The following is a 26,851-nucleotide window of genomic DNA, read 5'->3' on the forward strand; positions in this document are numbered from 1 at the left end:
CAACCTGTCCCATTAGCATTAACTTTTACACAGGTTGCTGATTCGGCTCTGCAGCTGAACCCTTCCAGCTGCAAACGGGTACAGGAGCAGCTGCATTAGTTGGAGGTAGATTCCCCATCCACCACAACAAACAGGGCCAAGACAGCTACCTCCCGCTGAGATCTGCTCCAGTAACCAGTTTCATTCAAGCTGGACAAGCACCACAAGTTGTGATACTTGGTTCAAGAATCATTATTTTTTCTTCAGTTACCTATTAGTCTGTATGCTTACTATTCTAAAGGAACCATGTTTCTACAGCTGGTATCAGGGGACTAAAATAAGAAATAATCATCTAGTTAACCTTGCTCAAATGAAAAATGAAATAAAAATCTTCCCTTGGTCCCCCCGCCCCCCCCCAAAAAAAGACATGGCAATCAGAGTTACAGCGAGCCTCAAAGTTTGTTGAGTATAACTTCTAGGAGCAGTGTTAACGATAATCCTTATTTGGTGATTTAAAGACCAATACCTCCTCTGCTTCAGGTAAAGCAACACAGCTTTTCACCCTATTCCAGCCCTGTAATTTGAGCTAGTAAAGATAAAAGCTGCCTCCTATACAAACTTTTTTTTTTTTTTTTTTTTTTTTACTTTTAAAAGTAAGGGGGTTTTATGGTTCTTTTTGCTTCACCTCAACACCATTTAATCCCTGAGCCAGGCTTCCAAAGCATACATGCTTTGCTTTCCCAGTTGCTGGAAGTTTGTTTCCATTTCCCATCACTACCACTTCTTCATTCAGATCCCGACAACTGAAAGACTTCACGCTGATCTTCAAAAGAATTTCTTGGCAGTTTCTGCCATTGCTTTGAAGCGATTAATAAAATCCTCCTTACGTCACTGATACTATTGCTACTTTTCCTCATTCAACAGAATTTACAAATAACACTGTTGAGTGAACACTCTTGCTCGTATGTTCATCATATGTATACTGCCTTTATCACGTCTCCTGCCTGTCTATAGTTACTCTGTGGTTATTTTGACACTCCTTAGAATTTATATTCTTCCTTTTTTCCCAAGCTATCAAGTGCTTTGCATTTCCATTAACTCCACTGTTCTCTCTCCCTCTTTCTTGTAGGAAGCTCCTCCACCATCAGCCCACCTATTGGCTTTTGGGTGCTCTGTAGATCTTCCAAATATCTTTCAACTATTTCTTTTTGTGCGCTTGCTTGTTCTCAATTACTACTTGCCTTTCAGCACTGACATCTTCAATTTGAATGCTCCACCTCGAGTTCTCTTATCTTGCGATCCAGGTCATTTCAGGTTTCTCTCCACAGACTTTTCTGAACATTCTTCCCCTACCCAGGCATTTCTCTATTCCATTTTCAACACCAACTAGCTCCTCGATGTCTTGAATATCTTTTTTTCTCCGCCCCCCCCCCCCCCCCGCAACTTCTAACACTTTCCAGCTCAGCAGCCCTTCGTTCTTTACCCACCTCTATTTCTTTGTCTTGGTCTGGTAACACAAAACTTGATCAGCCATTCCTATAATCTCATTTTTTATGCTATTCCACAGCTCTTCACCATTCATTTCTTCTTTCACCACAGACAAAATTCCACCCCCCAACTCCTTTGTTTTCTTTCCTGTATCTGGCTCTTTCCATCTGTGCTTATCGTAGATCTTCGTTCCTGACACTTTTTTGGTTGCTCTTAGCTTCACTGATGCCAGCACTAACTTTAGCTCTGGAGGTAATTCTGTGAGAGAGGAAGCCTTCGACAGCCTCAGGAACATACCCCGATTTACTGCATACTCCCTCTGGAGTTATCAATTCTTGTTCGCTGTCATGTGCAATTCACCGAATCTTTAGAGGACAGGGATTATTCTGAGACTGAACTATATACTTGGTCATGTAAATAATCAGGAATTTCAGAGAGAGTTAAAAAGCTAAGCACAAGCATGGCTAAAAAAATATACACGTTTCCTATTTTAATTAAAGCATGCCTGCAGGTCATGGCAGCATTTGTATTGCTTTGGGGGTTATTTCTGCATATCAGAAAATTTTTTGCATATGAGAATACCACTACCAGCTGTAATTATATGACCGTACATAATTGGATTTTACTAAAAGTTCTACTCTGTGTTTCATTGAGTAGATTTTATATAGTAATTATTATTGGTCTTCTTCCTAGGTATTCGGAAAATACGCTGACAGAGGGACAAAAAGCATTTAGAACATAAAAATAGGTTGACAGAGACAATACTGTTTACTAAAGCGGGAACAAACCCAGCCTGCTGTAACAAAGTCTAATCCACAGTCTTCTCTCCATCACCTTTCTTCCACCCAAAATTCCCATAACCATGACCAGAAATCACGTCACATGAGTTGCTGCAGTGCTCCACACACTCTCCCTCTCAGGATTGTGTTTCTTCCACCACCACACTGGCATGTCACCAGGCATACATCCATAATGGGACCCATGCATAGATGCTCCCCCTCTCTCCTCCTTTGCAATTATTTGACAAATCCATTTGACTAAAGAGACACTTGCTGAGCTACACAGCCAGGGACTGGCACAGGACATGGCACAGGACATGCCCATGCTCCAGCTATTGTCCACCCAGCCCAGTGACACACAGACTCTTACAGGTACTCTCAACAATCCCATATTTTCCAAAAATTAATAGTTAAGAGTGCACTTTTGCTAATAAAAAATCATAACAAATTCTCTTTTGAAAATGAGATCCAAATAGCCACTTTTTCTTATTTGTATCATCATTATACACATACCTGAGAGGAGACAAAACTCATTTTTCCCCTTTTTTGTCATATAAAAACCTTATGATCAGTTTAGCATGTAATTAACATGTTTGCCAACTCCTTGTTTCACTGTAGGCCTCTAGCCCAATATTTTCTGTACAGCTGTATAGTGCCACCATTAATTATTCAGAGGTACTGCTGCAAACCAAAGATGTCCTGGTAAATAACAGTTTTGGACTTATTACAAGGTGAGTAATGTTTGAGTTTCCAGTTGTTACAGGTAAGTCAGCTACTCATTCTTAAAGTATTTTTGCTCTTTGTGTATTATTCGGCGTTGCGTAGAGAAAAATCTTCGCTGCAAGCCATAGGGAGAAGAGCAAAAAGAAATTCATTGTAAATAATCAGCTGCTCCTGGGAGACAGAGACATTGCAGTGTGCCAAGTCAAATTAATCCCAGACACAAAGATGTGAATAAAGCTTTAAAACTGAGATAAAGCAGGGAAATTAAATAGATCACTTAAAGAAATAAAACTAACTTCATTTGGTACTGTATTTTACATACTGGCTAATGTGTGCCTAAAATTCAAAGTTTCTGCAAAGGAAAATGCTTTTTGGCTTCAAGCATTCATGTGAAGAGAAGAGAGTACTGTATATAGAGACTGGAGAATGCAGATGGGCTTTCAGAAGCCTTGTTTTAAGCAAATGCATCAAGAACAAATTTCTGCTAAGAAAAGCCAACAATATATGTTTTTAAAACATCTGAAATAAAATCAGAACCAAAGTGAACTGCATTCATATTGAAATCAGCATTGCTAGATAATAGATTTTAAAAAAACAACTTTTATTTAGCCTAGGGCAAGCTTCGAATTTGCAGTCTGGTCTCATCTCTCCACTCAAACCTTTCTTTATCACATTTTTCATTTTGACTCCTTTAAATAAATGGTGTGTTTCTGAACACAAGACATCAAACTCAGCTCTGATGTGACTTAATTAACTTCTACAGGGGGGTAGGTCATTAGAAAACATTTATACATTGTTGCAAATTTACATAGTGGTGTACAAACACAGAAGGAAACAGATTTCCTACCTGGAAGCACTTACAACACAAATAAAACCACCAATAACCAGGATAATCAGAGTATGTTTTGACCTGGCAGATGCAGAAGTTAGGCAGTGTTTTAGGGGCACAGAACAGTATCACTGAATGCAAAATAGTCAAGAGATTGACAGAAGTGAACTAAAACCAGAGGCAAGCTAATACACAAGGGCACAACAGTTTAGAACTTCACAAACAAGGAGCTTCACTGTCATACAGTAAAGGACACAAAAACACTCGTGCATAGAAGCAAAGCACATGAATCTATATCAAATATTTCCACGAACATTGAAAGTTTTAGTTCAAATCATTTCAGTTGCTATATAAGGGATGTTAATACTTCGACAACTGAGAAAGACATTCTGGTAATAATAGGGAGGCAAAAATGCATCAAAACATATGTGAAATATGAAAAAATTATCACTAAGGAAGACGGTATCTCCCTGTTTTCCAAATTAGAATCTAATTTGTTTGAGAAAGGAAAGACAAAAGGGCAGATCTGGAAATTAAAAGCAAATACAGTGATGGTTAAAGGCAGGGAAGATCTACTTAATACAGGACTGAAATCACAACACTGTACACTTGAATATAACAAAATAGGATTCACTGAACCATTTGCTCACTCACCGAGATATTCAATGTGTGGGCAAGAAAACCCAGGGATGACAAAAAACTGAATCAGCTCTGGAAAAGCTTTCAGATAAATCAAGCATCATAAAAACAAAGACTATAACAACCACCACCACCTAAATACATACATACATAAAACAACCTTAGCAGTAGCACATGAAGGATTTAATGAGTCCACATGCAAGCAGGGATGATTAAAAATGTTCTGGTATCATGTGATATTGATGTAAATGAGGGGCGATTAATGGGACTAAATTGCTTCTCCGCTTTAAACAATGTCCTAAAACCATGCATGATTTTTCTTCATTTATTTTTGTATCCCATTCTTTTGCTAATATGACGTTCTGTGAAATTCGATCACAAGCAGTATTGAGATTATGAAAAACGTGTACAGGAGGTGATCTTCACATGGTAGTTGCTCTGTGCATTTGGCTAATGTATTTGTATTTTTATTAGTATTAGTATTTGGTAGTGTATCTGCACATACAAGCAAATACATCTTCCAGACACTCTGAAAGGCAGCAGTGGCAGTTCTTCATTTTGTTCTTCATTCTCCATTCCTACAACAGTGAAATTTCTGGGCACCTTGCCAAATGATATTTAATTAAAAGCTACTCTGTTTTTGATTCTTTAGTAACTTGGTTACCAGCTCTATTGACCATTTATGCAGTGAAAGGAATTTGATATAAAACTGGTTTTCTATTGTGTTTACGGAACCGGTGACAGTATAATTTTGAGTGTAGAGACAGCTGGTGGTAGTTTGCTTAAAAAAACCTCAGAGAGGTAAAATATAGAAAAAGTAGAGATAGAAGCACCCCATAATCAATGGAGTGTTATGTACATTAATGCTGTACAAATGCTATTTTAGTTTACCATTTGGCAAACCAATGAGCCTGTTTTCTTCGGCAGAGAGGCAGTTCTCCCAGAGCACCTCAATAATGCCAAAGCTATCAATTCCTGTGTTGCAGCCTGATATCAAAAAGAAGGAAAAATAGGATCTTTGATTTAAACTACATTTCCTGCACTCAGAGCGGGCTGATTAAACACATCTAGTACAGAGAGACACACCAATGGAGTGTATAAACATTTCTTGGAGAATAAAGGGATAAAAATGACTGGCTGAAGAATGCACTAGTTCTTTTTATTTCAAGGCTGGGTTTACTCTGTCTTTTTTAAATGGTAGAAAAATATCTCTGATCCTATCAGTAGCCTCTGGTCATGGTTTTAAACACCTAAAATCATATCTTAGCCTCAGCAAACTAACTAGTGGCCCTTCTGATAACCTGGGTACAACAGCACTTATAACCCAGTCCACATAAACACCTACAGAAAAACTCACTCCAGACATTTCTCAGTGCAGCAACCACACGAGTAACTGAGGAAAACCAATGACTTTTCCCAAAACTAGTAAGGCAAAGTGAGTTTCAACATCAGAAGCCTGAGCAAAACGAAGAGAACCAATGCAAGCGATACCTTCAGAAGAGCTGGCACTGTATTTTCAATCTTAACTCCAAATAAAGGAAAAGCAGACAATACTACGTGAGCAGGGTTCAACATGCATGCACAGTAAAACAACCTCAGATGTTCTCCCGTCTTTACTGGAAGATACTGTTCTTTTTAAATATGCTGAACGCTTATACTTAAAACTGCATATATCAGAAAAATAATAAAATATCAGAAAAAACATTGAATACATCTAAACAACAGAATTAACGTAGGACCTATTCCTGCATCCCACAGTGCTGAACACACATGCTGATACCATCAACCAGCCAGGCTACACTTGTGCTCACACCAAGTCTAAATTCCAGCAATGCTTCCTCAGCATGTCCTAATCCTGCCATGAATCATCAAGCATTTCATGGTCCTGAACTTGGATAAACTGTAAGAATAATCAGAGAGAAACTTTGTCAAACACGACATTAGAAATTGGTTGAAAGAGTAAATCTCTGTTCATTCCGGTTACACACAACCCTGTGAGGCTTGGAGCTGGTGGAATTTTACAGCTTGCTTAGTGTATATAGTTTTAATGAAGAAAATATCATTACCGTTTAGTGAAAAGAAATTTTTGTAAACCAGAGTATTTTAACTCTAGTCTATGACTCAAATTTAGCTACCTTTACTATCTTAATTTGGAAGTTAAGCCTCACTTCAGCTCTGTGGCTTACCCAAAAAGCACAAATATTAGGAACTGAACATTATTTCAGAAGGTTGTTTTCAATATTTCTATCTTACAAGCTCTTTACCCAAATTCTTAATGCCTGAGACGAGACACGTAGGAAAAAAAACCCCAAACAAAAAACTTAGATAAACTGTACAAACTTGCAAAGCAAGCAGTAAGATACAGCTTTTTTTAGATTAAAGAGCTCAGTTTACTAACACACAGCAACAACCCTTCTTCTCACGAATTTTAAAGAAACAAAGCATTCACAGCAAAAGTGTGAAGGTTGCTGTAAAACAGATAACTGGTTACAAGATCCAAAGCAGAGGCATGGCATAAGCTCCAGCAGTGGACAGGACTTTGTGCTGGGACTCAGCTGTTACGTATGTTTATGAAGGGCCTGCAGAAGGTGAGGAGCAACAAGTTGACATCTGCTGACAACAGTTATTCAGAGTGGTAATGTTAAGGGCAGATACCAAGAACTAGAAAGGAATTTTAATGAGACTGAGTCACAGGATAACAAAATAAAACTGAAATTCAATATAAATAAATGTAAAGAGATGCAAACAAGGAAAAAAACCATATGCTAGGTGGACCATTTCCATGCAGGGTCAACATCTTGGGGTCACAACAGATAGGTGCGTGAGAAACATCTATGTCTATTAGAAGTCAAAAAAAAAAACCAATCCAAAATAAAAAAAATGCAACAGTGATAGGAGTTAAGACAGGAAGGAAGAACATAACACAGATTATTGCTATCACTGCAGGAATAGATGGAGCAGCATCTCAGAAGTCTGTGTGCTGTTGTGGTCTTTCCCTCTGCTCCAACTCGAAGAGACAAGAGAAGAGGCAGAGAAGAACAAGGATGGTGAAAACGCACGGATCACTGGCCACATCATCAGGAACGACTCAGAGAGCTTGGACTCCCCAGTTCTCCTAGGAAACCAGACAACTGAAGGGATGGGAGAATATGATGTTGGTTTATGAAATCATGACCAACATGGTGACAATAGATGGAAATGAACTGTTTTCTCTTTCTCCAAAACATTGATGGCACCAGATAAAACTAGCAGAAGTAATGTTCAAAGGACACATTAGCCAGGTTGCATCAACAACAGAAGGTGCTGTAAGCTCCTGAGTTCCAGCCAAACAACCAACCTCTTTTAATCCAGAAGCACTATCATAAGAAAGAAAGAAATCCACTTAAAATTTCAAGGGGAAAAAATAGCAACCTAAAATATCTTACACTGGCTGGATATCAAGACCAAGATGAAAGCTGACACATGGACTATGACATACATCCCTAAAGAATGCCCTAAAATAAAATCACAGTAAGAGTGGGAACACAGGCAGAAATCTAAAGCAAACGAGCCTAAAGCCCACTGTGTCCCTGCCAGGTTCGCTAACATGGCTATAGGTTCTCCATATTATCTCATAGAGGTTTTCTTTGAGACTTGTCCTAACGTCTTCTGCCTTTTGAAAGGAACTGAGGTGACATCCGTGCTGCTCCAGAACATGAAGGATATCAGGGATTTCATATTAAGTTGCTTTGGAAGATTGGTGAAACAGTACCAGGGAAAATAGGCATAATGAGCAGGTCATTTAGAGCAGAGACAGGCAGCATATGGATGCCAAAACTGTTAGGTGGCAAATTTTCAATGATGTTATGCAATAGTACTAGTAGTGGAGGGCTGTAGCTGTTAATACCTATAGTAAAGCACCTAGAAGAACAACTCGCCAGAAGGCAGAAATACTGCCTTGTACTTAGGTAATACTTTTACTTATTAAATGATCAACACATCTTGCTTCTGGTACTTTGACTGCCTCACCTGTCTTGTAATCTGAAACATCCTGACTACAGCATAAGGACCCTCTGAGGCTCTACAGGGTTCTCTGTCCCCTATTTTGTGTGGCCTCCTTAACACACAATCTGTTCACCAGCCACAACACGTAGGTTGTACCTCATACCAGGAACATATGACCTGGCTTACATGCAGAGGACACCAGCTACCTCCCATGGAAACAGTGAGTTCGGCAGGTCTTGCCATGGTATGCAGTCCTCAAACGTCAGCCCCAGCAGACCCAATGACTCACTTCACCCTGCAGAATTACATGCTCGTTTTCACATAGCTTGGTTCCAGTGATCATCAGTGACAACTGCAAAATTGAGAGCTATGAAGATTTAGCAGTCAATGCAGATCGCATGGGGAGGATTTCTGAAAATATGAGCAGCCAAATACGTTAGTACAACTGTAGAATAGATGCATTTTCAACCATGACCTGGAGCAGAGGCATTAATGTAGAAAACCCTAAACAGAAAGGGGATCAAGCACAGAAGGATAATAGCAACTGATCCAAACGTTTTTCACCATTTGGAGTATTAGAGAGAGGAACAAGAAGATATAATTTGTGTTTTTACTGAAATTTAGAAAAAAATATGCTCATAAAATTTATGCTTTATATATTATGATGGCTGGTGCCATTATTGACCCTTCCTTCACAGATGTTCAAATGGGCAATCAAAAAGGGTTTCACTTTGTCAGTTTTTCCACTGCCATCAGTCACAGAAAAAAAGAAAAACAGCTCAAGAGAAATAAAAGGCTGGAAGAGAACAAACTGAAATGCTCATCTTTACTCTAGGTTTTACAAAGCAGTCTCCACATATCAAAACAGCTAGTTAAGTACCATGATTTCTTCTTGCAATCAAACCTTTTTATTTCTCTCTGGAGCCTACTGCAAGAACAGAATCGTATGACACTCCTCTGCAATTGAAGACTTCACTTAAGAGCACACTGCATGAATGCAAGGTGATGCAATAAATAGAGACCATGTCAAAAGTAAGGGTGTTAATGCCAGAAATGAATTCTGTAGTATGGATGAAGACCTCAGATTTGCCAGCAACTCTAAGTTTTGCCTTCAAAAAATAAAGACCTCTGCCCTCCCTCACCTCCCCCATTTTTATACCTGTGAAAATACCTTCATTGTTATATGAAGTCTTGCACTGCTGCTGCAGCATAAAAATGCTTATCCAGAGATATTACAGTACCAGAAGAATTCATTTGTTAAAAAATAAAATAAAAAAAGGGACTAAACTTTTAATAGTCTGCAAGCTACATGAAAACACATTTCATTGTTGTACAGTAAGTTAAACAGGTAGGATCAATCCAATTCCAATTAATATTTTTATTTTATACTATTTTCAACAATTTCCAGGAAAAATAAAAGGGCAGTGGAACTCCCCAAGTCTTCACTATTTTTAATAGAAGTATTTAAATCTACTCTTTAATAGAACACCAAAGCACACAGTCCACGCCAACTTAGAATCACAGGACAGTTTGGGTTGGAAAGGACCTTTCAAGGTCATCTAGTCCAAACCCGTTGCCATGGGCAGGGACACCTTCAACCAGATCAGGTTGCTCAGAGCCCCGTCCAGCCTGACCTCAAATGTTTCCAGGGACGGGGCACTCACCACCGCTCTGGACAACCTGGGCCAGGGTTTCACCAAACTTTGGTAGATCTTTTGTGCAATCTCAGCTTGTCAGCCTCCTAAATTCTAGAAAGCAAGTTTCAAAACATGAAAAATGTATTTCCTCATTTCTCAAAGCTACATAGGTACCAAAATAGCCTGGTAGACACATTTGCACAAACCCTATGAGGCAAAATCTTTATTCAAACCTTAAAATATCTTGAGCTACTTGAAATAGTTATTGAAAGAATATTACACAACTCATTTTTTTGACTACTAAATTCCTAGTATTTTATTTTTTTAGAAAAAAAATCACAGAATGACAGAATGGTTGAGGTTAGAAGGGATGTTTGGAGATCATCTGGTCGAACCCCAGCCCTAACAGTAACCTATAAAACATTAGAAATGTCCTTTTATATTCCTAGAAATAACTTCTGCAAAGAGGCCATCTAACTCTTGAGGATGGTCAGCTTAGACTGAAAGAAGGGGATAGGAGAGGAGGTAACCCAAGACTTCCACCATTAAAAAAGCCCTATTGTTAAGAAAATAAGCAAAAAAAATCCCCTGAAACCATAATTCTTACCTTTATTTGGTATGTAATTATTGCAACAAAGGAAATTAAATCAGCTTTGAAGTCAAGAACCCTCATTTCTTTATATTTAGAGGCAAAGGAGATGTCTTTTTACTCCAGATAGTCAATGTGGTGTTATTTTTTGTTCTTTTTCTATGGAAAAACAATCTACCTCTATAGGAGTGAGCTATCAACATTAGTAAAAAATCAGTTTTTGCAAAATATGATTCTGTCTGTTTTGTGCAACTGTTATTAGGTAAGACTGTAAAGTGATTCCCAAATCCCTCTTCCCAAGGAAAGCTGGTTCAGCCATCAGACTTATATGTTGGATGAGCCCTTCTGTTTCCTATCAAGAAATACCATTTTGATTCTGTAAATTGAAAAAGGGAACAGGGCAGATCTCACACAGCATAAAATTCCCTGAAATAGCCCCGAGGCAAGAGGTACATCTCTTTGCAAAAAAAAAAAAAAAAAAAAGAAGAAGAAGAAGAAGGAAAAAAGTGACAGGGTGTAGTTTTAGCAATGTCTTGGCATTTCTTAAAGATATTTCTAAGATCTCATGGTGGCGCCCTCATCCAAAATCCTTCTGCATGAGACTTTCCAGAAGTCATCTGCACCTAGATTCAAATTTCCTGAGCTTTTTTTGTTGCTGTCAAGGCCACTATGAGGGAGATTTTGCTTCTAAATGGAGGAGATACAAGATCTAATGTGCTATCTATAGGCTAAAAGAATGATCAGAAATAAACATTTTCACAGATTTCAGCTGTTTGTCTCTACACAAACCCTTTTAAGAGAGAGCAAGCATTATGTAGCTGATGAACAGAGATCTTCACGCTGATGCCATGTCTTTTATCTAAAAGCACACAACATAAAGGAATAAAATGGAAGGCTGTGTTTAAAGGGACTTTTGATCTTTGATCCTCATGTCCCTTTGAGAACCTTCCCTTGGCCATCAATTGGGACAAAACCTTTTGTTCCTGATTATGAGGAATAACTAAGTTGGTCATGGTGGCGTGCTTGGTGGCAAAGAAAACTGAAGCAGAACATGGCAGGATAGTTGTAGTGTATCTTCACTGCTCAGACTTTAGATGTAAGAGTAGAGGTGAATGATGATCTTTCAAAAAAAGGGATGTTTATTTCCTCTTTCCTTTTACATATAGGAACCTCTCTATGGAAGATGTAGGTTAGTTTTACAGGAGTATACACCATTCTGGTTTCGTTCATGTTCTGTCATGGCCTCCACAACCTGGATGAATTTGTTCAGCTTGCTTTATGTTTTTCTATCCATCTAACAGCAGCATGTGCATATTTACAGCATGTTTTCAAAACCAAAGGCCTAAAAATGGGCACATCAGCCCCAAAGTGTGCTTTCGCCCCTCAGTTTTCACCAGATACTTATAAAAGTAAAAAATTGTATCATCATTACATCTGATGACAGTTGTATACTTGAAAGCTCTTTTTAAAAAGGTAGATAGTGTATTATCCTTCTTATCCAGAAGAAGATACCTTTATGAACACACAGAAAAAGTAACCCTACTCACAAACCCCAACCACATATACTGGAGGACATTCATACAGATGCTTTGCTCTACCTTAAGTGAACAGAAATTATCAGGAAAAACAGAAACAGAAAACCAACACCAGATAGAAAATGTCTTTCAAGACACTACTAGAAACAGAAGAAAAATAATTTGATAGGAAAAATGCTAATTTCTCACTAGCCTATTTGGATAGACAATCAAAAAGCAAACACAGATGTACTTGGCATCCTGAACAGAAATAAATCCAGGAAACCTAGTAGCTCACAATTTCGTATCTCAAAAAAAATGTGACCAGACCTTACTATTTTTTTATTTTAAATTACCTCTTTATGGTTTGTGAAGGTAAAAAAAAGCTTTGAGCCACATTTGTACACAATCAGAGCTAAGAAAACCAGTGCTGAGATTTTTTTCATAAATCTGCAGGCTTCCTCCTACTCAATTAGTTTCTGTTTCCAACCAGTATGAAATATGCTTTCATTCTTGTTGAAAATATGACAAACTACCCTTTAAACTGAAAAAAGGCAGAGTATTAATTATATTGCTAGTGAAATGAACAGCAGTAAGAATATCTGTCAAGCAGAAAATACAGAATAATATTACAAAAATCAAAAAGGGATAGGAGGAATAAGTCTATACAATCATCAAAATGATTTTGGTGACTGAATGTTTTACATATATAAATTAAAATACAAATCAATGTTAAGGATTTGTTCCTGCACTATACTTCCATTAGATTTCCACTTCATGCGTGACATTCACATTTACTGATGATGTCACTAACTTACCAGTCAAACCGTATTTTAAAATGTTTGCTCAATACAACAGAAATACAGAGTTATTTTAATATACATGGAAATTTCCCAACATAAAGCTTATTGCACACGCTAATTTTATTTTTCATGGAAAATACTGAAAAATTATTATCCAGTTTCTCCAGTACACTGCTGCAACTAATAGGATACAAACCAATGAACACTAGTAAACAAAGATAAGTCACAAGTTTCAGACATTAAGAAAATAACCACCATGCCACTTTCATTGAAAATGCAAGAGACTAACCCACAGTATGTTTTCACTATTTCATACCTGTATTTAGGAGATTCATTTGCGTACATGAATTTTATGTAATCAGAATGGATGCCACAATACAAATTTCTTCCCCATTTTGGCTTCAATTCAGTATTGTACTTCAAGAACATGCTTACATCTATCCCAATTTTTTACAGCTAAGGCAAGTAACAGTTCTGTTGAATTTGCCCAAAATGTCATGATTTGGTTAAAACCTTTCACTTAAGTAGCAAACAACTGTTGACTTATGTTGAAATTTCACTGAGAGCTCTAGACAACACCTCAGGGGGTTTTGTTTAAGTAGTATTACTATTTCAGTGATAGTGCCAATCCAGTAAACAAGTGGAGCACATCATCTATATGGACTGTATAGTAGGCCACATATTTTTTCCAGAATCTGGCTGGACAGCATGCTCCCTCATCAGTGTTAGTTTTGTATTAAAAAAAAAATCCTAAACAAAACACTATTTTAGCATTTTATTTAAAAATAAACAAACCAAAACACTAAAATAGTGTTTTATTTAAAACAAAACAAACCGAACAGTTCTAAACTGGCATCTTCAAGATCTTTGGCACTGCATCGACAAAAAACTAAGAACATCCAAGCTTTTAAGGTACTGTTATTTATTCCTTCTAAAACAATGTGGGAATGACCCAGCTGAGGTGAGCTTCACCGCTGGCCACGCAGACCTGACCATATAACAATAAATGTTTGAGGCAACAGCCCTTTTTTGGTGAACTATCAGAAATAGTCCCCTAGGATCTAAAAGCTGATGTGATACCTACTTTTTGTTCATGTTTTGCAACAGTTCCTTTAAATATGGGCAAATCACTTTATTTTTAAATGAACGCTTACATATTACTGGTAAAGAATAAGAAGATGTAAAAGTTTCTCATCTACTGTTTATAAATATACCATGTCTTTATCATAAAGCATGCAAGTCAATGACACAGTTGCACAGGGGTAGCTCCAGAGCCTGCAGTGGACATGAAGAATAAGACTTATTTCCCTAACACATGCGAGAAACACCCTAGCCATTTACTTATATATATTTACTGAAGGAGTAAGCCATACAAACAGCAGCACACACTCTCTTGCCTAGATCATATAGACAGACTTCTTTGCTGCTAGCACATATTTGTCAGATTAGCAGTACATCTTTTATTACTTTGTAGCTGCCATTTGGACTCCTCTCCTGCACTGGCCTGAGTAACCTTACGCTTCCTTTCTCCCTCCTCTTTCTTGGGAGAGTAGGCAGGACTGGCTGATAAAAGGCCTTTTATCTGTATGAAACCGAACAAGTCGACTACTGTTCATTTAGGGTCTTATACTGAATAACCATTTACGGTAGATTTGACTTAAACATTCTCTCTCTGTTTTGGGGGGGGGGGGGTTTATAGCTGTCAACACGTTCTGGTTTGTACAGGTCTGAAAGCATAATTTCCAAGGTTGAAAAGAGGAAGAAGGGAGTGCAATTTTTAAAAATAGTTAAGAACATGTCTACTGTGCCCTTTAAAGTAATCATTGGTCTAAGACAAACAGCTTTAGTAGCCAAGAAGGTCTGCCCAGTTTACCTTACATTCATCTAATAAACTGGTAAGTGTCAAGCGTAAAATCTGGATCACTGGGGTCAGGGACTGCTCTAGAACGGAAAGGATGACATGCTGCTCCTGTAAAAGTATGTTCAGGCATTTTTACAGCATACATACAAAGTTATGTATTTTAATTGTTGTACAGTGGGTTAAATGAGCTTTTCTTTTTTTAAAACAATGGAGACTTTACCCTCAGTATAATTAAGGTAATGATCTAAGAAACATGAAAAGTAATAATAACTTCTCAGAAACTTCACTACCTAAAATACATGGAGTCACATATAGTCCAAAAATCACTCTAGGTACTGTGCAGAAGATGCAATCAAACATTTCCTTGAAGTCTCACAGAAGAAAGGAATAACTCTTACGAATTACCTTTGTCTGCCTAACATTTGAAAACCAGATGAACTAGTTGAATTGCAGAAAACTTAATCAGCTGAATTAACTACCTGAACTTCAGGATAAAACAAAGAATAAAACTCTACATACCTTTATTTCTGTATGGGTCATTTTTTTAAACAAACATTTTCTTTTTAATTACACTCTCCAGAGTACCATTCTCAGGCAGTTCAGTGATTGCTGGTTTTCCCTAAATTATGGCCTTTTGATTGTAACAGAGAACATGCTCATTAGGTAAAGAAACAGTGTTATGTTGGAATACAAAGGATTTCTTTTAAAATTGAAGGTTCCAGAGCAAATGCAGGGCTAACTGAGAAAGTGCATAAATGCAAACAGAAGACAAAAAAAAGTTAAGAGACAAATGGCTTTTGACCTGTTTATGGTGTGCTAGGAAATATAAGGAAGGGATGATAGGTGATGCTCATCCACCAAATATTTGCCTTCTTACCTAGAAAAGCTTTGGGGATTTAAAAAAAAAAAAACAACAAAAACCAAAACCAAACAAAAAAAACCCCCAACAACCAACAATAAAGAAACCACAACACACACCCAGAGCATTCATAGGCATATTGACAGCTTGTGGATCTCTGCACAGAAATCTCCAGCAGTGGTTTGCAAACCAGGATGCATTTCCCACTCCTGAGGAAATGATACCAGCCCAAAACCCGAGAAGAAGGGCAGGAACAGAACAAAGCACAGAAAGGAAGGCACAGCCATTACCAGGGGACTGTGAAAAAGGAGGGGGGTGGTAAATGGCCAAAGAGATGGCTTGGGTAGGGCCTGGGCTATCAAACAGCCATGAGAACGAGGACACGTTTTTCACGAGGGAGGTCAAATGCTGGAACAGCCCCACAGAGATTTGGGAATCTCCATGCTCCAAGATTTTCCAAACTTAAAAAGGATGGGGGCCTCACCAATCTCGCTGAACTTTAAAGTCAGCCCAGCTTTGACCAGGAGGTTGGACCAGACGACCTCCAGGAATATCTTCCACCCAAAATTATCCTGATTCTAAAATTAAGAGTAGAAACAGAGCTCCATTACTCAGCAAGGGTCCCATGAAAGGAAGAGGCATGACTGTGACTGAAACAGGGACAAGGTAAGGCAATGATACCACCTTCATCCCTGACCTACGAACTGCCTAACCCACCACCACTGCCTGCTCTCCATTCCAATTTTTCTCAAGAGTGTTCTCACTACATACCTGACCCAGACACTTTGTTCCAATCCATTTTCAGGTCCACCTCCCCTTGCCTTTCAGCCATCTCCTCTCCTACTGCACCCCAGAAACATGTCAGGGATAATCCTGCTACCCATCCCCTTGGATGTAAGAACCAGTTTTTGATCAAGGGAAGGAAGGGCATGTGAACTAGGAAGAAACAAATGGTCATTAAAATAAGTTTGTTTGGTTTTTTCCTTGGTTTTTGTTGTTGGTTTTTTTTTTTTTTTAAACAAAACCAAAATATGAATAGGACATGGGCTCTTTTACTGTAAACTGTATGCCTCACCTTAGTGGTAATTTTTCACATTTGAAAATACAGCGTAAGTGTATCCCACTCCTTTCTCCCAAGTCATTCCTAAGGTTTAAAAGAAATAGGTACAAAGTATTTGTATTAGGGGGGTGACATAAAGCCAGACTTCAATAACTCCGAGATGAATAGTGGCACGTGTGAGGCATATTGGTATGGATAGCTATGAAATAAAAAACAGCCTTCCTCTTCTACACCCAGGACAAGATACATGAAAAGGCACGCATGAAAAAGGAATCCAAACAGAGGTGGAAAAGACTAGGTAGTGTATTGCTGTTATGGACTTATGACTCACTGCTGGTATTGCTACTACCTTGGAGGCCCAAAGTTTCCACTTTGTTTATTTTTAAAGCATTGAGTTGTGACTAGCCTGCCCTCTTAAATAACAGGAAAGAAAAAAGCAGATATTGGGAAGTATGACTGTCTGGATTGAATGTGTTAGAAAAAAGAAATTGCACTTCTTGTGTAATCTGAAAAAAGCTGAAATGCTGATGCCGTTAGGAGAAAAAAAAACAAAACAAAAACAAAACACACACAACCTACAGTAGAGAAAACAGTGCTGCACACAGAAGCAGCTCACAGATAACTCCACAGACTGAAAGATACACTGCCTGGTTCACCAAAACCAAAATACCAAGTAAAAATGAACAGCTTGTAAGAATAAAGTTTTTCATCTGAAAGTAGAGCACTTACATGTATCAAAATTCCAGGCAGTGGATGCTTATGAGCAGAGTAATTGGAAAGAAAAATAACAGCTAAAAGCAGGCTAAGAGAAATTTGCTTGCATCAGTTCAGCAAAAAACATAGCTTCTTTATGAAGGGCTTTCTTTGTAGAAACAGCGTAATTCTAAGCTTAGCAACCTCTTTATAAGGAACTAGATGTTTTCACTGAAAATAGAAGCTGACAGTCCACCTCTGTTCTTAAAGAAACATTATTTTAACCTAAAGAATTCCATAAAACCTGTAGCAGATAGCTTTGCATTTTTAAAAGGCTGCCATTTAAAATTCTTTTCAAATGGACAAATATTTCAATATAAGGCATTTTAATTTTTCATCTAACAGAACAGACAGTGAGGCAAGACCTAAATCAGATGCCTGAGTTTTTTCCCCACTTTAAGTGCTGACATGTGTTTCTTGGAGAAGAAAAAGTACACAAACAACAATGTGAAATCTACATAAAAAGAGAAAGTCACCGATAATATTGTTTGGAATGTCACACGCAGACCCATAGTCTTTGTTCCACGCAAAGTATATTATATTAAGTGTTAAACGGACATTTAATATAGAGAATTCTAAAGAGCTTCTTGTTTTGCGGTAAAAAGGGAAATGTGCACTAAGAGGTTGAACTGTGACAAGTGCAGAATAGTATCAATAATCCCATTACAACACCTGATTTGTCAAACTTGTCTCTACAAGTTATTCTAAAATTCACAATAGTGTTCTTAACCATTTATGAAATGGAGCAGATCATGTCTTTGTAGCATTCACAGCCACTGATTCTCCATGCTTTGTTGGAAAGAATGGCTTGAATGGCTACTAAGTCTTACACTTCATTTTCTTCAACCTCTTATTGATATCCTGGTGTTTTGAATGCTGTTCAACTGTAGGAGACTACAATACAAAGGTAGTATCAAGCAGGTGTTTTCTTTCTGGAACCACTAAGTTCTGTTGATGTATTATGTGGCATCGTGGCTTTACAGACCAAATCAGGTCATCAATATGCATGACCTCCACATCAGGCAGTGACCAGGAAGCGGAATGGATTCTCTCCTGAAAAATACAAAATCTGTCGAGCTGAGATTTAAGACAAACCAACAGAAGAGTCCAGGCTCCAGGTGTATCTGAAATCATGTGCGTACACACATTCCACACCAAATATGAGATTTTTCAGGAACATGGCAAGGAATACTCATTAATAAATACATATTTCTCAATCCAGGTTGAAAAACAGGTTTTCCTCTTAGTTTTGTACCTTAACTGAATGAATCCAAAGCTGTTTTAGAGATCACCACAGATTATCCAGAAGAAATATCATGAACTAAATGATGGCATAGAATAAAGAAAACTTATTTTGCCGAGGAGATACTTTAAAGAAACTTTTTCCCTGGTAGAAAATTTTCTTCCAGAAAAATGTTTTGGGAGCTATGGCTAATTGCAGGACACCTCTAGAAAGTAAAAGATGAGAAGGCTCTTAAATTACAAGGTTAATTTTTAAACAGAAAATGAAAGCATACAGCAAGACAACTCTTTAGACTTTCATTTAGCCAAAGATTATTAAGTTCTTGGACTGGAAGGTAGGGATGCCTTATAGATCACTGATTTTAACCTGATTAAGTTGTGTAAGCAGAGGAAGTCTCAAAAAGATATGCAACAATTCCCTCTAGCTCTTTAAAAGAAATTAATTATTCCAAAATAAGAAAAATTAACAAAACTAACAACGAGCAAAAATTTAGACAGACTGGGACAAATAAATGTGTCAGGTAACTAAGCAAAAGTCACAATTCGTGTAGAAGGCTTTAAGAAAAAAATATATACAACATGAAAAAAGAGGAGATAGAGGCTACTGAGAAATTCAAACTGAGGAAGAGGAAATTCTGTTGGCTGATGAAATGATGTACCATAAATTGGAATTAGCAGTAATACAGGCCCACTATCAGGAACAAAGATTAAATTTATAAATGGTCTTTGAAAAAGCAAACACGATCAATATTCTGTATTTGGAAAGCAGCAGTTTGCTTATGTTTCTAACACAAACAAGTGTGTTAGTACCATGGAGAATGTGCAGCATTAATGAGGAGAAAGACTTTCTAATCAACACTCCCATAAAGCTCACATCTTAAAAGAGAAAACTTTTGACCCACTGATGTTCATTTTTATAAATGCTGGAATATCAGAAGACAAGGTAAATGTACATGGAGATGCTCTTCCTCATATAAGAAAACACTACTTAATAAACATTTGGACCAACTGGATTCTGCTTTTTACAAAAATAAAACAGGTAATATTTTCATCAGAACCACTCTTGAACATTTCCCACCATTTTTTCCACTTGATTCATATGTCAGTGTCATAGCTAATGGAGTCATAGGTCAGTATGTGAAGACTGCCAATCTATTATGCATTAATGAGGTAGACACAACACATCTTCATGAAGCATTTGTCTTAGTACCTAATGAAATTTTAATTTGAAAACATTAGATACCAGTAACTAAGACTTCAAAACACAATTGTCAAAGGAATCATTGATCTAAGCCATGTTCAGTTGAGTTTTCCAAGCACCAGCACAAGGCCCTCTTAGTATTCTGTGCTTTCATCAACTAAAGACAACAAAAATCAGCAAAGGAATAACTAACCGAGAGAAGAAAAACAATTTGAGTTGCTCAGTAAACTAGGGAAGTTCAAACAAAATGCGTTCTTCAGGCTTGCATCAAGCATGCATGTAGTAAAGTGCTTCAGGAGTAAGAGATGCCCACAGGCAGGACCACTGGAGCTGGAGAATGAGAACTCTTACAGGTTGTCCTGTGCTTCAAGTGCCAGTGGTGACATGAATGTCAACCAAAGACAACATCTCCCAGAAAGCATCAGCTACTTGTGAAGGCTCTATATCCCCCCTAGTTTCTAGGGTTAATAAAAGAGCATACTTTTTCCACCGCCCCCCCCCCCCCCCGAAACCTGCTCAGTTTTTTATATTTTTACTCACAATGTAGGAAGAAACCTACAGAAAGAAGCACACAGTATGTTTACAAGTCAACCTGCCTGACATGGTTTTCTATGACAGATGGGATCAACCAGAGCAAGATTCCAAAGTGGGAGGAACAGAGGAGTCTGACAGCCCCCAACTATACATGAAGGAATATCATTCAGTGCAGAACAGGCCTGAATGGCTCCAGCATTTTTGCATTTGGATCCGGAGGTTTCTTGGATACAGCTTCTCCCCCTCCCCCAAGTAGCTGTTCCAACAAGGCTTAAGGGAGTAACATCCAAAATAAAGTCACACACAAAGCTTCAGTGGGTCTGCTGGCTTTTCCTATAAAAATTCCTACAACGAGAAAGGCAGAAAATTCAATTCAGACCTTGGATTTTAAGATTTCAGTAGCTTTTATCTTCTGTACAGGTAAGAAATGAACTCTCCTATGTCAAAAGGTGCCATATTCACACAGCCGCTACAGGAAACAACTGAAGCTGGATAAAGGCCATGCAGAAAGACTCCCTCCAGGCTCTAATGGTGAGACCACAGCTCTGGCTTGGGAGGAGAACATTTCCCAGCGCTGGCAGACAAAAATGTGGTTTTCATATTCGGTTAAAAAAAACACTGAAAGATTATTAAAATGCTATGCAATACTACTGATAAAATAGAATTAAGCTACCTCAAACCTACTGACATACTTTGCAGTAATGCAAGTGGACCATCTCAAGCCTCTAGGATCACTTCATGCAGCCAGCGTGAGCCAGGCTGGATGTGGCTTTCTAAAGAGATGCAAAACAGGACAGTAAAGATACTGAAAATCTCAAAAGAAGGATTATATGGAGAAAATTCAAAAATTTAAAAGGTTTTTTCTAAGAATTTTTTTGTCTGTCTTTTAGAATACACAGCAATGATAAAGCTAACACCTGCAGACACGCAGTGAGCTCATTTATGGAAGATTTCACTCTAAATTTTTCCTAGGTCTCCTTCAGAAAGTTTGAAGAGATAATAAATACACAGACAGATTTCAAAGCAATTTTTCTGTCTTCCAAATTAACTTCTCTCAAGTACATCCAGATATAGCAACCATTCATCTCACTGCCCAGTACGGAAATTTCTACATAGTCTACTCATTTACTACAAGCGGAAGTTTCTCTCCAGAGAAACTGCAGAACGATAGCCAAGTTCCTTCAAAAGATAAGCCTGAGAAAAAAAATAGTTTCCGTATGTGTGCTAATTACCAACTAAACCCTTCCTCACATGATCTGGAGTACAGAAGTCAAAGCTCTTAATTCCCTAAAAGATAAATTATGACTAAGTCTTAATAATACATCTCCCCCCCCCTCCGAAAAGCTAATTTCACAGGTATTTTTTAAATTACTGCTTGATTACAAAAGTCATCAATTTCGGCCATAAAGCAAAACCAAGACAAATGACTAAAATACTATGGAAATACTTGAGGGAGATTTACTGCAGCGGTAAATCTAATATCATCCTCAAAGGAAGAAACAAATAATTTAAGTTCACTGGTGAACAAAACAGGCTACTGACCAGTCAACCTACGGCTGCTTCTTGTTTGTCCCCAAGTCAGGGACCCACCCTTAAAGTCTACAATCTCTTCCTGCTCTCCGTAAGGCCACAGTAACCTTCTGTATCCTTTGGGCTGAAAAAAACCCCAAACACTCTGTCCAGACTAGAGGGAATGAACTAATTAATAGAAAGCTGCTTGTCCGATTTTCAAGGCAGGTACCTCAAGTTTATTTTACTGATGCCCCAGGGGTTAGCTAGCTGCTGAGTCAGAGGGAAGACTTCATTTCGCCCTGGAATTTTTTTATTCCAAACCTGTCATAAGGTTGTGTTTGTCAAGCTGCGGTTGTTTTGCCATGTGGGATTTCTGAATCAATTCAGGTGACTTGGGTTCAATGCTGAAATGGCTGCCTTTACAGAGCTCTCTAGCACCTTCCCTCAAGCCTCACAGATGTTGCTTTTCCTGTGTAGTGTCTGCCATCCTCCTGCTCTTACAGTTAATACTGCAGCATTGCAATAAAACAATGTATTTTAAAGAGAGAAGTACTTTACCTAGCACCTTACTTTTCTTTCTTGAAAGATTCTACTTTTACTGCAAGTTGAGCAATTTGATTTTCAAGAAAGTTGTCCACAATCTACTAAAGCACACCTTACCTCTTTCTGACATGCCAGCACTGGTACTTTACAAATACTTGTACAGGAGTCCTCCTCTATAAACCTCAAAGCATTTTACACGGCAAAGGAAGAAAAATTATTGAAATTCTATTGCTGAAGCAAAAGCTGCATTAATTGCCAAAAGCATCTGTTCAAAAAAAAAAATATTTTTTTTTTGTTTTCAAAAGACCAGGGATCTAGTTCCCACTGTATCAAAAAGACCAGTATTATGTTGGCTAAAATTCACTCAATTTCTCTAATTCCTTATTAGGGAAATACTATCACCTTTCCAGTCTTCACAGTACAAGGATAAATCAGTTATCATTTGCAAAACATTGGACTACATGGTAAAGAACAGCAAAGAAAAAATATTAGCCATAGCACAAGTTAGTAAGACATGGTAGGAAATCTCCGATTTTAACCCTTAGAATTTTAATCCACTGAAAAATTGTTAAAAAGGCCACTATATCTTAAGTAAAGCAGCCTAACGTCCTTGTCAGATGGTAAAAGAAACAGTCAGCTTCTATCTTCTGATTTTAAACAATGGAAAACCAATACAGTAAGGAAAAAAACCAAGCAACTATTTGGGCACAGCAGCCCATAAATATTATTTACATATATAAAATAAATTATACATTATATTTATACATATAAGCACACATATAATAAATAATGTATATACACACACATGTTATATATACACAAGAATTGCTATTGGAATATTGCACATTTTCATCACTTTTCTAGAAAACAGGTATTCACATATTCTGATATCTTTAAAGAAGTGTTTTTTCAAGTCTGGTGAGACACTCACAGGGTGAGGAGAAGCTGGTAAAGGCAATCATACTATCTGCTTACATCCACCTTTCCTCTTGCCTTTACTGCTCCTCTCTCCCCTCCACCTCCCCTCACTCCATCTGCTGCTCTGACAGGCTGCTTTCTCCTTTGGCATTCATTTCATCTTATTTTAAGGCTCCTCTCCTGATTATTGTCATTGATATAAACACCACCAAAGGACGCACTTGCACTTCACTCATAGCTGCCAATAGGAATGTGTGAATAAACACTACGCTACCTTTTATTTCTCTATATTTTAAAACGTTTTAGATGTATCAAGTTTCTCATTGCAACAGACACAGCAATCAACACCAAGTAACCTGTCCGCTCTCTCCAGATCACAGATAAGATAGCTATTTTTACTGAGCACGCACATCTCTTCAATGTTAATTTGACCTCCAGAAGAAACAGATGGGAAAAAAAAAATCGTAACAATTACTGCCTTTTTAAAAAATCTGAACAGAAACTTCTACTTGCACCTCTGTTCAAATTTAAAGCTCTTGTGCAGCTCACAGAATGGACTTCCCTACCTTTTTTCTACATTATCAATGCCTTCAGTTGAGGTACTACAGTTAGCAACTAATTAACATGCACTGAAATGAGTAGCACGTTTCACAGCTCCATCTCTTTGAGGTTACTTGCAGACCCAAAGAGATACACCACGTTGATTGCCTACAGTCACGTTTTACTCTGAAACAATGACAGCTAAATATCGGGCAAAAACAAAGCATGACAAAACATGACAAGGAAGGTCATCTGTGTGTTCCCAGCACGAGAGACAGACTGTGAAATACTGCTGTTGAGTTAAAAGTGTTAAACAATAATTAAAAGTACAGCAGAGATGTAATTACTATCTCAAAAAAAAAAACCAAACCAAAAAAAACCCAAAACAAACAAAACAACACCTACACCATTTTACCTATTTAACATGCTAGGTAAAACAGTTTTTTACTAGGTAGCAGCAAAAGCACACATTCACCAAGTTCTACTTTCATGTAACAAAAGAGTATTCTTAGCCACTGATTTCAGCTAGCTTATTAATCAAGGAGAATAGCTAATAATACAAAATTGCAATTTAAATGCTATTACTAGGAATACTGTTAATGGAAAATGAGAGCCTTTCTACACTCTCAATACTGAATATTAAGGTAAGCCTTTAAGCGTATATTAGTAATGCAGTACTGAAAATACAAATGCAATAGCTTAGTGCATATTCACAAAAGCTCTAAAAGGACTGCAGAACTACAGTACTAGGGCTGATACATGAAGTACTTCTCCCATTTCTACTACGGCGCAGCCTAGAAAAGCCAGTAAAGAAACCACTGGAGGCAGACAACATGCAGAAAAACAGGTCGAAAAAACTTTGATGGCAACAGGTACAATACAGTGAAAAGAGTCAGTAAAAAAAAAACCTCCCTTGATAAAATAAGACATAAGGCAATTTACATACAGATCCTGCAATTCATCACATACATTCAAGCTACTTACCATGTAATTAGGGATAAATTATAAACACTGAACCATGGTGTTTCACTAGCATTTGTACAGGTTCTCCTCCTCCAAACAAAAGCACTGTGTATAGAAACTTGGCACCCAAGTGCACTGCATCAGCATACAAGTTTTTTGAAACTGACAAAGCATTCAGTTCTAGGGAAGTTCTTTTCACTGTCCATCCTTCCACTCTTTTTTTTTTTTTTAGCTTGCCATAAAAGTCATAAATTAGAATATTCTGAGTTCCCTAAGGTGACAAAAGACACTTGGACAGAGTCTGTGAAAAGGTTTAGAAATCTTGCTTCAGAAACTAACTACTGAGAATTTCCAGTTCCCTTTATAACTAGTTTAAAAGGAATATCTCACTGTTGATGAATACGACTTCACAGTTATTTTGATTACAATTTCTCTCACCAGAAGACTTTATGTGAAATTTTATTACCATCTCAAAAACAGAAATCCTTTTACAGGCCCAAGAAGAAACATCCCACATTGTTCTTGAACTGTACACTTATCAGCAAACCAAGGAAGCGATCCCACAAGACTTCATTCATATAAGCAGCCATTCAATGAATCTCAAATGATGCAGCTGTATTGCTGGAAAGTTGGGGGTTTTTAAATGCAAGTATCTGAAAGCCTCAGTTGTTAAGACTGAGCCTTCCGAATCCGAGAATGTAATTATTTTTCCAACTTATCAAGACTATTCCCTAAATGCAGTGACTGCTGTAAGTGCCTCTGCATATAAAAAAAACTCCCAGGGTAGAATGGATAAATGTATTAAGAACTGATCTTAAATTCTCTATGTCATTACAAAAATCAGTAAAGAATACATACTTTTAATCAAAGGTTCATGAGGCATATATCGATTCTGTCACTGAAAAATTACTATATTTAATCAAATTAACTGCAACTAACAATGTAATCAATGCATGCTAATGTAAATTCACGTACAATGAAAGAATTGGAGCGCCAATAACTGCAGACCCTTATAGCACTATTTTGAGTGTTTCGATTAAATTCAGGACAAATTTCATTTGACTTACAAAGCTTTTTCAGCTGAGTTTTGGACTGAGACCACATGTAGAAAATATAGGACTAGAAAATGCATACATCGAGATACAGAAATCCTCTTTCATAAACTGACAGTAATGTCTGGCCCACAGAAAACGTTTGTTCTCTATATACTTGTGGGTGATGCAGCACTGATGACTAAAAGGATCCTTAACACAACAGCCTACAAACTACATTTGGAAACACCCTAGCGACAGCTTGTGTTTTCACATTTCACTTCTGTCACTGCCCCAACATCAACAATTGTAACATCAGGCACATCTCCAGTTGTATTTATTGAATATTGAGCCTCACAAGCTTGCTCACTTATATTTTGTTCTACCTTTAATCTATTTTAAAATAAATTAACGTATTTTTAACCTGTTGTACTTGGACTTAGGCTCCAAGAGCCTTTACTGTAAATTAAGCAGGCAGCTGCCCCTTACTAGATACTTCTTAATTTTGGAACAAGGGAGAAGAATCAATCCTCCCTCCTTTCTCACAAACAAATCAAAATTCACCCCACTCCCTATCACAAGCATGAGGCCAAATCTGGCTGCTTTTATTTCAGATGAATGGGAAGGTGCTCTTACTAAAGAATGTGAATGTAAATTTATTTTGGACTGAGTACACCAGAACACACTTCCTCTCTCTCTAATTGACCTGATTTTACTTTTTACTCAGGTTTCACACTAACTTCTGAGAAAACCTGAAATAGTTGACTGACTTTATAACAATTTGAAAAAAATGTTAAAAATGTCTTCTGTAGCCAAGAACTTCCTGAAGTCAAAATGTCCATAAAAACACAGAATGGGTCTAACTCCTGC

At 37.6% G+C, this 26,851-nt stretch overlaps 1 protein-coding gene across 3 annotated transcripts in view; it reads right to left on the reverse strand.

Moving 5' to 3' along the window:
- The window catches only part of FCHSD2 (FCH and double SH3 domains 2), a 162,924-nt gene that overhangs the window by 101,207 nt on the left and 34,866 nt on the right, over positions 1–26,851 (reverse strand). The gene's annotated exons all lie outside the window — the stretch shown is intronic.

This window comes from Haliaeetus albicilla, chromosome 20 (assembly GCF_947461875.1).
Source record: "Haliaeetus albicilla chromosome 20, bHalAlb1.1, whole genome shotgun sequence".
Taxonomy (NCBI): Eukaryota; Metazoa; Chordata; class Aves; order Accipitriformes; family Accipitridae; genus Haliaeetus; species Haliaeetus albicilla.